This window comes from Onychomys torridus, chromosome 2 (genome assembly GCF_903995425.1).
Source record: "Onychomys torridus chromosome 2, mOncTor1.1, whole genome shotgun sequence".
Taxonomy (NCBI): Eukaryota; Metazoa; Chordata; class Mammalia; order Rodentia; family Cricetidae; genus Onychomys; species Onychomys torridus.
In genome coordinates, this window is record NC_050444.1 from 88793675 (window position 1) to 88807403 (window position 13729).

The window sequence follows — 13729 nt, forward strand, 5'->3', positions numbered from 1 at the left end:
ACAGCATGTAGGTGACAGTTGTGTATCTTGGTCTGTTTGTGGGACCCTTAGCAATGGGACCAGGATCTGTCCCTGTCACATGCCTTCTCCTTATAGTGGAATGCCTTGTTCAGCCTTGATGCAGGGAGAGGAGCTTGGTCCTGCCTCAACTTGATATGCCATGCTCTGTTGACTCCCAGGAGAGGCCTTACCCTTTCTGAGGGGGGCGGGTAGAAGAGGCGTGGGAAAGGGGATAGGAGGAGAGGAGGGAGGGGAAACTGTGGTTTGTATGTAAAATAGATATAAAAAATTTTACAACAAAAAAAGAAGTGAATCTTCCCATGTCAAAAATCTTCCTAAAGCAAAAAATGCCTCAGAGGTATGTACTCCATTTTGGGGGTTTTAGTTTCAGATGTTATCATGTTGACAACCAAGAATAACCATCACAGATCAGAAAGATCTTAAAGAAGGGTATATGAGACAAGTAATATGAAGGGGAGAAGGAGAATAAAGAGTTTGACAGTTAAAGTGAGAAGATGTAAGGTATGCTAGAGGAAGGGGAGGGGAAGGATAACTAATACCAAGGATGTTTAGAAAAAACACACGGAAATAGTATTTCATGATCTTCTTAAATATATATTATATACACATACAGAAATAATACTTTAATTGGAGTTGCCTCACAAAAGATAGTGCTCCTCCTAGAAGCCCCAGATTTCCATATAGAGAGTCCAGTACCAGGTGTGGGACACCTCCCTTTAAATTGTTAGGTAAAGATACCCTGGAGACCCCTGAAATGATACAGGGTATTGCTTTAGCTCTTGATTGCCCACTAGACCTTGATGGTAAAAGCTAATTGCTGCAGACTCCATATTCTTTTGAGTGTTTATTCTGGGAAAGTATCAAGAAAGTATCCTTTGGTCTCAACAGCAGCTGCCATCTCAGTTTTTGTGCTTCTCCTAGGGAAGAATTTAGATGGGGCATAGACATAGGTAAGCAGCCAAGACTTGAACTAGAGTAGGCTAGTGATGTTCTGGACTGTGGCAAGTGTGAGACGTTTACTTCTCTTCTCCCCATTGCCTCTTCCTGTGTCTCCCCATAGGTTGGTATTTCTAGGAGAGGGAATGCTTTTCCATTAGTTCAACTAACCCAGGTGTATACGATTGTAACACAGGGGTCCAAGTACCCCTAAAATTGGAAAGTTTACTAGAAGAAATGTAACAGCATTATTGTTAAGAACTCTTTTCTTTTAAAATTTTGAAATTTTTTATTATTTTTATGTGCATGTGTGCATTACCTGCTTGTATGTTTGTACATCACATGCTTGTAGGATCTTTGGAGGTCAAAAGAGGGTGTCAGAACCCCTGGGACTGGAGCTGCAGATGTTTTTGCCTCCATGTGGATTTTAGGACTTGAACAAGAACAGCTAGTTTTCTTAACTTCAGACCAATCTCTGAAGACATATGACTGTTTTCTTACACAGAATTTAAGCCTATCTTGGATAGTATTTAATTTTTTAAATCAATATGAACATTTTAATTGTAATAGTAAATAAATGCTTAGCAAACCTTATTGGCTTGGTTTTGTAGACTTAGTTCAGTCTTATTAAAAAAGTGCATTAAATCTCTAATTATATCTTAAGATGAAATAAATAACCCTTAAAGAACCATGAGACAATGGATGCAGCAAGTGTCCCATGGTCTTGTTTTTTATTTAGTTCCAATGAAATATACAGACTTGTAAGGTTATACCTCTTATCAATATAAATACCTTCCTATTTCCTTGGAAATATCACGTTTATTGAAGCCATGGATGGAGACAACTGTCTATTCTAATGGCAAGCCTCCCTAACCTGCCTCCATCCCATTAGAGCAAAATACTTTTGATTTTTGGAATTTACTGGCTAAAACTGACTAGATGTTGATGCACAAATATGGAACAATTTAGGCCACACCTGTCCCATCTACACTTGTGTCTGTAGTGCACACTTTACTGATATTAGAAAAGGTCACACTCCCATAGAGGCCATGGGATGTTTTGTGCCTGTTTTTGTGATAGCTTCTTAAATGTTATCCCTTATCTCTTATCACTAATATTTTATATTGAGCTATTTTGAAAATTAAATTTATTTGTCAAGAATCAGGTATCCATAGGTGTGAGGACTTATGTCCTCATTTTAATTTGATTGCATTGATCAATGTGTCTGTTTTTGTGCAAATATTCTTGCTTTTTTTATTATAGCTCTGTAGTACAGCTTGAATTCTGAGACAGTAATAGCACAAGCAGTTCTTTTATACTCAGAATTGTTTTAGTGATCTTAAATTTTTTGTGTTTCTATAGGAAGCTGAAAAATCATCTTTTCAATTTCTGTGAAGAGCTGGTTGGAATTTAGATGGGGATTACATTTAAATCCATAGACTGCTTATGATAGGATGACCATTTGCACTATCCATCCATGCATAGGAGATATTTTCACCTACTGATAGCTTCTTCAAAGTCTTGAAATTTTTATTATTACAAGTTTTTCACTTGCATTGTAAGAGTTATCCAGAGATAACTTGGTTAGAATTATCTCCTTGCTCTAGCTAAGACTTAAAGGACTATGTTGAATAGGTACATATGGAGAGAGTGATAGCCTTGTCTGGCTTGTTGTTTCCCTGTGTTTGTAATTTGTACATAGGAAGGTTACTGAGTTTTATGTGTTAATTTTGCACTCTGTTACTTAGTTGAAAATATTTATATGACAAACTTTATTAGCTATAGAAGTTTCCTGGTAGAGTATTTAGGGTTTTTTAAGTATAAAATCATGTTATTTGAAAATAAATAAAATATTTCGACTTCTTCCTTTTTCTAATTCCTATTGTATCATCCTGATATCCTTCAGTTGTCTTAATTGCTCTAGCTAAGACTTCAACCACTGTGTTGAATAGGTATGAAGAGTATCTTACCTAGGGTTTCTATTGCTGTGAAGATACATCATAGCCATGACAACTCTTATAAAGGAAAACATTTAATTGGGGTTAGCTTATAGTTTAGAAATTCAGTTCATTATTGCCATAGAGGGTGGCATGCAGGCAGACATGGTGCTGGAGAAAGAGCTGAGAGTTCTCCATCTTGATCTGCAGGCAACAGGAAGTAAACTGTGTGTCACACTGGGCATAGCTTGAGCATAGCAGTTCTTAAAACTTGCTCACCAACCAGGAACACATTTCCTCTGACAAGAGAAAATGATAGTGCCTCTCCCTATGGGGGCCGTTTTCTTTCCAACCACCATAGAGACAGTTGATATCCTTGTCTTGTTCTTGATTTAGTGAAAATGTTTTGAGTTTTTCTCCATTTAGATCAGTAATTCTCAAATTGTGGTCATAACCTATAGCATGAATCTTAAAAGTTCTTGTTAATAAAAACAAAACCAGGAGCCAGGTATTGGGGTGAATGGCTGTAAGATCAGAGAAGCAGAACAAGCCACAGCTACCTCACCTTGCAAGTTCCTCAGCTGAACCTGTTTCCTCAAACTGGAAGCCTCTGAGTCCTCATCCAAATGCATCTCAGCTGAACTGCTGCTCAAAAGCCTAAAAGCTTAACTAGGGCTAGTTCCTGGTCCTCACACCTCATATACCTTTCTGCTTTCTGCCATTACTTCCTGAGATTAATGGCGTAAGTCACCATGCCTGGCTGTTTCCCGTGTGGCCTTGAACTCACAGAGATCCAGACGGATTTCTGCCTCTGGAATGCTATGATTAAAGGCGTATGTGCCACCATTTTCTGGCCTCTATATGTGTCTAGTGGCTGTTCTGTTCTCTGACCCCAGATAAGTTTATTAGGGTGCAGAATATTTGGGGGAACACAATATCACCACAATGACCCCTTTGGGGATTGATCAACTGGGGTCACTGAAGACCACTGGAAACTATAGATATTTATACAATGGTTCATAACAGTAGCAAAATTACAGCTATGAAGTAGCAATGAAAATAATTTTATGCTTGGGGTCACCACTACATGAAGAAAGTATTTAAGAGCTGCAGCACTAGAAAGGCTGAGAACCACTGATTTAGATTGATGTTAGTTGTAGGCTTGTCTCTCCATGACTTTTATGAAGGGATGTTGCATCTTTTTCAAAAGGCTTTTCTCTATCTCATGAGATGATCATATATTTTGTCTTTCAGTTTGTTAATGTGGTGGATTATATTTATTGATTTACATATTGTTAGCTCCTGCCACCCTGTCTTTTGGAGGCGATGGCTTATGTCATCACCTGTGACCAGATGTGGTGCCATTTCCACTGTTGCTGGAAGCTGCCTCCTTCTCTATGCAACACATATACCCTATTAAAGTATCTGTCCACAGTTTTCTCTCTTACTCCTCTCTTGCTCTTCTGCCTGTTTTCTCTCTGTGTCTGTCAGTCTGTAACTCTCTCATGTCCCCACTCAATGAAGAATGACCCTTCTCTCTTTCATTCTTCTCCTGGCCTTCTGTAAACCTCTTGCAGTAGACCTGTTGCATGAGGCGTGTTCTCTCAGAGACAAATATTGGCAGGGCCTGCCAAAGGTACCATTTTGCTGCTTTATCCTTTCACATATGTTGAACCATCTCTCCTTATCTGGGATAAAGATCACAGTAGATAATCTTTTTGATGAGTTCTTGGATTCAGTTTGAAAGTATTTTATTGAGAATCTTTGTATTTATGTTCATAAGGGATATTAGTCTATAATTTTCTTTCTCTGTTGGGCCTTTGTGTATAGGTTTAGGTATCAGGCTAATGTGGCCTCATGAAAAAGAATTAGGAAATTAAAAGCCATATCAAGTGAAAATGCTTTTTACTTCCAAGGAATCTTCAATGTTTTAATTGCTTGTTGTGAAGTAGCAACGTGCCTTAAATGATGCCTTTTATGAGGACTCAAAAGACTTATTCCTTGTGTTCTTGGAGGGTTTTCAGTACAATTTTATGACCCTGGCAACTTTTGGGAGACTCTTCATCATTTGTTAGCTGTCCAAAGGCAGATCTACAGTCTTTTACTATGTAATGGTCCATTCCAAGATGTAGTATAATGTAAGAAGGGACATTTACTGACTCCGAAAGGAGGAAACATACAAGGCATCTTGTCCCATATATATTAAATATGTTGTCTTCATAACTGTCTCTCACTGAGAAAACAATTCTAAGTGTTATGTAGTTCACTGGGTATGACTGTGGAGATGAATAACTCTGACTTTCAGAGATTATGACTATGAAGGCTTACTTCTCATGCACATGGCATGATCTTCTTGGTTCAACCATTGTTCTGCTCGGTTTACCAGATGTGTTTGTTTAATTCTTGGATTAAACTTAAAAGCTTTGTCTTTACCCTTTTATACTATTCCTGTAACAGGAGGTCGGGCAGAAAACAACTCATGCCTGGATCTCCATGAGCTGCCTGCCACTTCTCCTCCATTTAACTGGCCAGGAACCATTTGTATCAGTCTTATGTCAGTGACTGGGAATATCTAACCCTCAAATTGAAGTATCTGTAAGCAATATAGAGACATATTGAGCATGAAATCCACTTATGGAATCCAGTGTGAAGTTGCAAAACATAATAAAACTTTTCAGTCTCATAGCACCATTTCCCCACGATGCTAGGATTTGAAATTTTGAGTTTAAACTGTCAAGTTCAATGTACAAATAGAAAGCTGGTTTATGTTGCATCTTACTCTTTGAACATGTCTGCTTTTTGAAAGTATGTCTATCCTTCATTCTTTTGATGACAGAAGACATGACCTCAATCTGAAAACTCAAGAATGTAATTATCCTTCACTTCTCAGTTGTTGATTAGTTTTCAGGTTAGCATCCAATATTTCACATTAAGAATGGGTGGGCTTCCTCAGAGGCATGTAAGATAGGCTGCACTTAATGTCCCAGCAGTTCCTATGCATAGCTCCTGTGCATGTAAGCACGAATAATTCTGTTAATAATGTAATGTTGAAGTTGCATTTTCCTCCTCCGTGTGTGTGTGTGTGTGTGTGTGTGTGTGTGTGTGTGTGTGCATGTAGTGTTTGTAGTGTGTATGTAGAAGTCAGGGGAGGAAAACTTGTACTGGCTTGTGTCCAGGAATGGGGGTGGTGGTAAATAAATAAATAGAAAGCTAACTAATGAGAAAGAAAAACAGCAAATTATCAAAAGGTACATCCACACTTTTTCCTGTGGGCAGCTGTCCAGCATTGTGAGATGATGTTAGCAAAGCAATTGAAAATCCCCCGAGGCCTCTATCTAAATCCCTTTCATCCTCAGGTCATCTGTCAGTCGATAGCTCTGGTGCAGCCCCCAGTGGCTGCTCAATGTGTGCCTCTGTTCAGATTTGTCTTGTTGCCAAGGAGCCTGTGAGAAGCAAAGCAAGCCACTTTACCTGTAGCTGTGTTTCACTCACTTGTGATGCCTAACCTCTTTCATTGATCCCATTTGCTGGCTTCTGGAGACCATTGATTTTCCTTGCTGTCAGTTTATGGCCTTGCCTTCTTAATGTTTAGTTAGACCAGCATCCATAAATTGTTGCTGGTAAGGAGGGTGAGAAAGCCAGCAGGAGATCAAGGGTATGGGTGTACCTGTCCATAAATATAAATCACAGCTTTTGTTCTGTGCTGTTTGTGAACACTGTTTGAGAGGTGAATAAAAACGGAAGTATTCCACTCTAACTGGGGAAGCCATTACGAATCCCCCTGTGACTGTCTGTTTATATTTATTTGTTTGTTTATACTACAGTTTAGGTTTTCAATTTTCTGACTCTTAATGGTACCTCTTCTCTACTCAAATATATAGTTTTGCTTTTTTCATCAAAGTAGAAGAGAAAAGAATGAAAGTGTTGCTTGGTTGCCTGCACAGAGCTGTGCTTTGAATGGGGTGGGCGGGCTTTGACTTCCCACCACTGAAGTTGGCTTTTATCAACAGAAGGAAATATGTTCACAAATTTTAGTCTTCCAGGGAAAAAGAAAAGTATTTCCTCAGAACTAGAGTTGAAAAGCATCTGGTTGAGAAAATTGAAGTAGCCTAAGTCTCCATAAAGAATCTTGGAGAACCTTCTGTTATACAGAGGCAGGGGCGATGGATGAGAGCTTCAAAGGTGTGTGGCAGGTGGTGGTCAGCACAGTCCTGACAGGGACCTATTACAGTGCTGAGTGCTGGGGTACCTGCATTGCCATCCACAAAGCCTGATGAGATCAAGGCAGAAAGGAAAATCATTGCAAGCAGGTGGCTGCTCTGCTATAAATAATTCAAGGGCACGTCCTGTAAAATTCACAGGAAAAGCCCAGAGCTCATTACAGGCATGAGCTGGTAGACTGTGAGATCCTTAAATCACTAGGAAATATTTTCAACAACTAAAATTCTTTTTTTCCCCTCAACAATCGTAGATCCCATTGTCACTATGGGGTGACAAGTGGTTCTCCTGAGGACAGAAGGACAGCAGTGGGTAGAGTTGTGCAGCCTGGGCCCCATCTTACTCAGTGTGTACAGAAGCACTGTGTACAGAGACAGTGCCTACAATAAAACATCAGGAAAAAAACAAACAAAAAAGTTTGGTTGATTTTGCACTCTGTTTGAACTGAATTTTTCTTATTGGTTAGCAGTCTGGTGTACTCTACCTCAAGCCCCACCTTCTTTCCTAATAATGATTTTGTGATTTGCTCACTATATCACCTGTTAATCCTCATGTGTATTTATTTTGTGTGGTGTGTGTGTGTGTGTGTGTGTGTGTGTGTGTGTGTGTGTGTGTGGAGGGCTGGGGGCTGGTAAATTGCACTGGCCTGGGTCCAGAAAGAAGTAACAAACAAATCTAAGCAAAGTAACCATGAGAAACAAAAACAGAGTATTTCATTAAAAGCTATATTAATTCTTCCTTTATTTATTTTATTATTAAGAATTTTTTCTGTTCACAGGTACCCCTCTCCTCCATACTCCTTTCTCCCAGTCTTCCCCCTACCAAACGACCCCGATTCCCACCTCCTCCAAGGCAAGGAATCAGCAGAGTCTGGTTTGGACCAATAGCTGTGGAGCCCCCATGGGACTGGACTAGGACCTCTGAATAGGCAAGGCAATTGTTTAGCTTGACCTGCTTAAGAGGCCCCTGGCAGTGGGATCAGGATCTGTCCCTGTTGCATGAGTGGGCTTTTTGGAGCCCAATGCCTTTGGTGGGACACCTTACACAGCCTTGTTTCAGGGGGAAGCACTTGGACCTGCCTCAATTCTTCCTTTCATTCTCACCTTTTAAATATCGGAATTCTTTCAGGAAATGATTAATTTCTTTATTACTGTCCATGGCTTTCTACCCCAAAGAAACTGCATAGCAGGTTAAGCCTGGTAGTGTGTAGTTTGTGAATCAGTAAGAACAGGCTCTTCCTTATGAGAATAATAAATAAACCCCTACCACAGGACCCAACTCAAAAGAGACCTGCTGTTTCTCACCAAATCTTGTGGGCTCTGGAGCTCTCCTGAATTGCCCTCTTCCTGAGAATGATTCAGGAACCAACTCTCCTGCCACCTTGACACTGATGTTCAGTAAACAGGGTAGGAGACTGTGCACCACACCACAGAACATTTTGTAGTCAGAACTACAGGGGAAGCATATTCCTACATTAGAGAAGAGTTTTTTGTTAATAAATGAGCAAACTTTCATCTGTAATTATTGTGTCCTTGCTTCATCAAGTCTACAGTAGACTATCAGATTAGGGAATGATTCATATGCAGAAACTTCATGATTAGAGAGCACAAAGAGGTCTTTGGAAGCAATGTAAAATAGCCAAAGGTGTAAGAGAAAAGATCAGCAGGCTTGAATTTATTTATTTATTTTTGCACAAAAAATTTGAAATCAATTAAGTTGCCACCACAATTAAGAAAAAAAAAAACAAATAAGAAAGAAAGAAAATATGTACAATATGCAAAAATGTTACAAATGTCTGATAAATAAATGATAGAGAAAAACCAAATACACAGGAAAAGAAGCTGCAAAAAACCCACAACTCCTCTAGCTAAAAGGAAACAAATAGAAAATCACATGTCCATAAATGAAGGAGTTGCGGCTAATATTTCTATCATTTGTGATTATGTGAATTAAAAGGGAATATAAGTGATCTTCTATTATAAAAATACTAAAAAAAATAGCATGCTTGTTGCTGCAAAAGTGTATGACAGAGGTTCTGAAGCATATTATTGACAATTCTGGAAGCTGAACTTGGCATAACTTGGCAGTGACAATCCAGGATTCCTTTAATATGCATCAACCCATCCATCAGTCCCATATTTGGGAATCTATTTTATTCTAACTTGTGTTTAAATGGTGATAAACTGGTCCCAGAAGTGTAAATGATGGCCATAAGCAAAAAAGAAAGGAATCCTACAGGAAATATTGTGTCCACCATCACTAGACTGTAACATGTTATCTTGATGCTGATTGAGTGCAATATTGAACCATGCATGAAGGAACTCTTGTGATGAATAGATCACCACAATGACTCTAACTAGTAATAGCAGGTACATATTTATATCCCTCCTACTTCAAATGCTGTTGTGTCCATTCTGATAGAGTTAAGGAAATAAAAGCAACCATATTTCTTTCACTTATAAAAATTATTAATACTGAATTTAGGAAGCTTAGACTTTTGGAGATGTCCTCAGTCTGAAGTTCTCAACCACATAGTTCACTTTTCATGAGCATCTCCAGAAAGTGTGGCAACTCTCAGGAAACACCAGGTTTAGTGTAACTGAATTTATGTTGAGGTCTTTAATCCATTTTGGACTAGAGTTATGGCAATAGATATGGATCTACTTGCAATCTTCTTTATGTTAATATCCAGTTATGCCAGCACCATTTGTTGAAGATGATTTATTTTTTCTATTGTACAGTTTTGGCTTCATTGTCAAAAATCAGGTGTTCCGAGGTGTGTGGATTAATATAGGGTCTTCAACTTGATTCCATTGGTCCACATGTCAATTTTTATGACAATACCAAACTGTTTTTGTTACTATAGCTCTATAGTAGAGCTTGAGGTCAGGATTCTGGTGATTCCTCCAGAAGTTCCTTTATTGTACAGGATTGTTTTAGCTATCCTGGGTTTTTTTTTTTTCTCCACATGAGGTTGAGTATTGCTCTTTTGAGGTCTATGAAGAACTGTGTTGGGGTTTTGATGGGGATTTCATTGAATCTGTACATTGCATTTGGTAAGACTGCCATTTTTATTATGTTGGTTGTACCTATCCATGAGCATGGGAAATCTTTCCATTTTCTGATATCTTCTTCAATTTCCTTCTTCAATGTCTTAAAGTTCTTGTCATGCAGGTGTTTCACTTGCTTAGTTAGAGTTACCCCAAGGTATTTTACATTAATTGTGGCTGTTGTAAAGGGTGATGTTTCTCTGATTATTTTCTTAGCCCATTTATCATTTGAATATAGGAGAGCTGTTTTTTTTTTTTTTTTTTAGTTAATCTTGTATACTGCCATATTACTGAAGGTATTTATCACCTATAGGAGTTCCCTGGTAGAATTTTTGGGGTCACTTATGTATACTCCTCAATATAAATCCAGTTACAATGAACCTGATAGAAGAGAAAGTAGGAAGTAGCCTTGAATGCATTGGCACAGGAGACCATTTCCTAAATATACCACTGACACTGAGAGCAGCAATTAAAAACTATGACCTTCTGAAACTGAGAAGCTTCTGCAAGGCAAAAGACATGGTAAACAAGACAAAATGATAGTTTATAGAATAGGAAAAGATCTTTGCCAATCCTACATCTGACAGAGAGCTAGTCTCCAAAATATATAAAGAACTCAAGAATCTAGACATCAAAATTCCAAACAATCAAATTTTAAAAAATGGGATACAGAGCTAAACAGAGAATTCTCAACAGAAGAATCTCAAATGGCTGAAAGACATTTAAGGAATTGCTCAACATTCTTAGTCATTGGAGAAATTCAAATCAAAACAACTTTGAACTCTGAAATACTATTTTACACCTGTCAGAATGGCTAAGATCAAAAACACTGATGACAGCTTATGTTGGAGAGGATGTAGAGCAAGGGATCACTACTTCACTGTTAGTGGGAGTGCAAACTTGTACAGCCACATTGGACATCAATACATCAGTTTCTCAGAAAGTTGGGAATCAGTCTACCTCAAGACCTAATGATACTATTCTTGGGCATATACACAAGGGATGTTTAATCATACCACAAGGACACTTGCTTAACTATGTTCATAACAGCATTGTTCATAATAACCAGAACCTGGAAAAAAGCTACATGCCCCACAGCCAAAGAATGAATAAAGAAAATGTGGTACATATATACAATAGAGTATACTCAGCAATAAAATACAATGACATCATGTAATTTGCAGGCAAGTGGATAAAACTAGAAAATATTCGGAGTGAGGTAACCCAGACTGAGAAAGACAAACATGGTATGTACTCACTCATAAGTGGATACTAGATGTAAAGCAAAAGATAACCAGACTACAACCCACAGCTCCAGAGAAGCTAGCTAACAAGGAGGATACTAAGAGGGACACATAGATCATTCTGGGAAGGGGAAATAAATGAGATCTCCTGAGTAAACTGAGGCTGAATGGGGGAAATAGAAGGTTGGAGATGGGAGATGAGAACATAAGGTAATGGGATGGTCAAGCTGGAACAGGGACAGAGTGGGAGAGCAATGAAGGAGATATCTTGATAGAGGGAGACATCATGGGGATAGGGAGAAGCCTCATGCTAGGGAAGTTTCCAGGAATCCATTAGGAAGAATCCAGCTTAGACTACTAGCAATAGTGGAGAGGGTATATGAGCTTGCCTATCCCAGTAATCAGATTGGTGAAAACCCTAACTGTGAACATAGAACCTTCATCCCGTAACTGATGGAAGCAGATCCAGAGATCCACAGCCAAGCACCAGGCCAAGCTCCGGGAGTCCAGTCAAGAGAGGGAAGAGGCATTCTATCAGCAAGGGGCATCAAAATCTTGATGGGGAAATCTGCAGAGATAACTGAACCAAGCTAGTGGAAACTCATGAACTTTAGACCAACAGCTGTGGAGCCTGCATGGAACTGGACTAGGCCCTCTGCATAAGTGAGACAATTGTGGAACTTTGTCTGTTTAAGGGGCCCTGGCAGTAGAATCAGGATCTATCCCTAGTACATGAGCTGGTTTTTTGGAGCTCATTATCTATGGTGGGACACCTTGCACAGTCTTGATGCAGGGGGAGGGCCTTGAAGCTGCCTCAACTTAATATACTAGGCTTTGCCGACTCCCCATGGGAGGCCTTACCTTTTCAGAGGAGCAAGTGGGTGGGTCGGGGTGGGTGGAAGGCTGAGGGGAGCTGGAGGAGTGATGAGAGGGGAATCTGTGGTTGGTGTGTAAAATGAATAAAAAATTTCTTAATTAAAAAAAGGAAAGAACTTGACTTTAAAAATAGGAAAAAAGAAAAAAGAACAAGCAAAAGAAAGAAAGAAAGGAAGAAAGAAAGAAAGAAAGTCCAGAAAATACTCACCAACTATTTCAGTCTGTGGTATCTAAAGGGTGGTTGTCAAAGTTTCCAAGAAGCTTCCATGGGACTTATCCTCTGACATATTTAGACGTGACTACTTTTGAAAGAGTGAGAACTATGTTTCCTTCTGACTCCTAAATCTTTGCATTTGCATGCATCTCACTAGCAATGCCGTCAGTCAGGGAGAGTATTCTGTAAGTGAGGTCTCCTGCTTCCCCTCTAACAGGATAAAACTCCAAAAGATCTTCATTTATCATGGTATCTCTTTCCTTGTCCTTCCTCTCTGTTCTTGATCCAGCTGGGATCTCCTGCTCCCCTAAGCTCTCTTTCTCCTGACCTTGCCCTTCATTACCCCACTTTACATCAAGTTTGCTCATGTAGATCTCATCCATTTCTCTGTTGTTGTGCGATCCCTGTGTCTTTCTTAGTGTCCTCTTTACTAGGTAGCCTCCCTGGAGTTGTGAGTAGCAGTCTAGTCATCCTTTGCTTTATATCTAGTATCCATCTATGAGTGAGTAGATACCATGTTTGTCTTTCTCAGTCTGGGTTACCTCACTTAGAATGATTTTTTTTTTCTAGATCCATCCATTTGCCTGCAAACCTCATGATGTCATTGTTTTTCTCTGCTGAGTAGTACTCCATTATGTATATGTACCACATTTTATTTATCCATTCTTCAGATGAAGGGCATCTAGGTTGTTTCCAGGTTCTGGTTATTACAAACAAACAATGCTGCTATGAACATAGCTGAGCATGTGCCCTTGTAGTATGATTGAGCATTCCTTGGGTATATGCCCAAGAGTGGTATAGCTGGGTCTTGAGGAAGATTGATTCCCAATTTTCTAAGAAAGCACCATATTAATTTCCAAAGTAGCTGAACAAACTTGCATTCCCATCATGGGAATAGAAGGAAGCAAAGTGATAGAGAGGTCCCCAGAAATCCACAAAGATACCTCCACAATAGATTACTGGCAATGGTCAAGAGAAAGCCTGAACTGACCTATTATAGTGATCAGATGGACAAATACTCTAACTATCATGATAGTACTCTCATCCAATTACTGATGGAAGCAGAAGCAGAGATCCACGGCCAGGCCCCAGGTGGGGCTCCAGGAGTGCAATCGGCAAGAAAGAGGAGGGATTGTGTGAACGAGAGATGTTGAGATCATGATTGGAAAAAGCACAGGGACAAATAGCCAAACTAGTGGAAACACATGAACTATGAACAAATAGCTGAGGAGG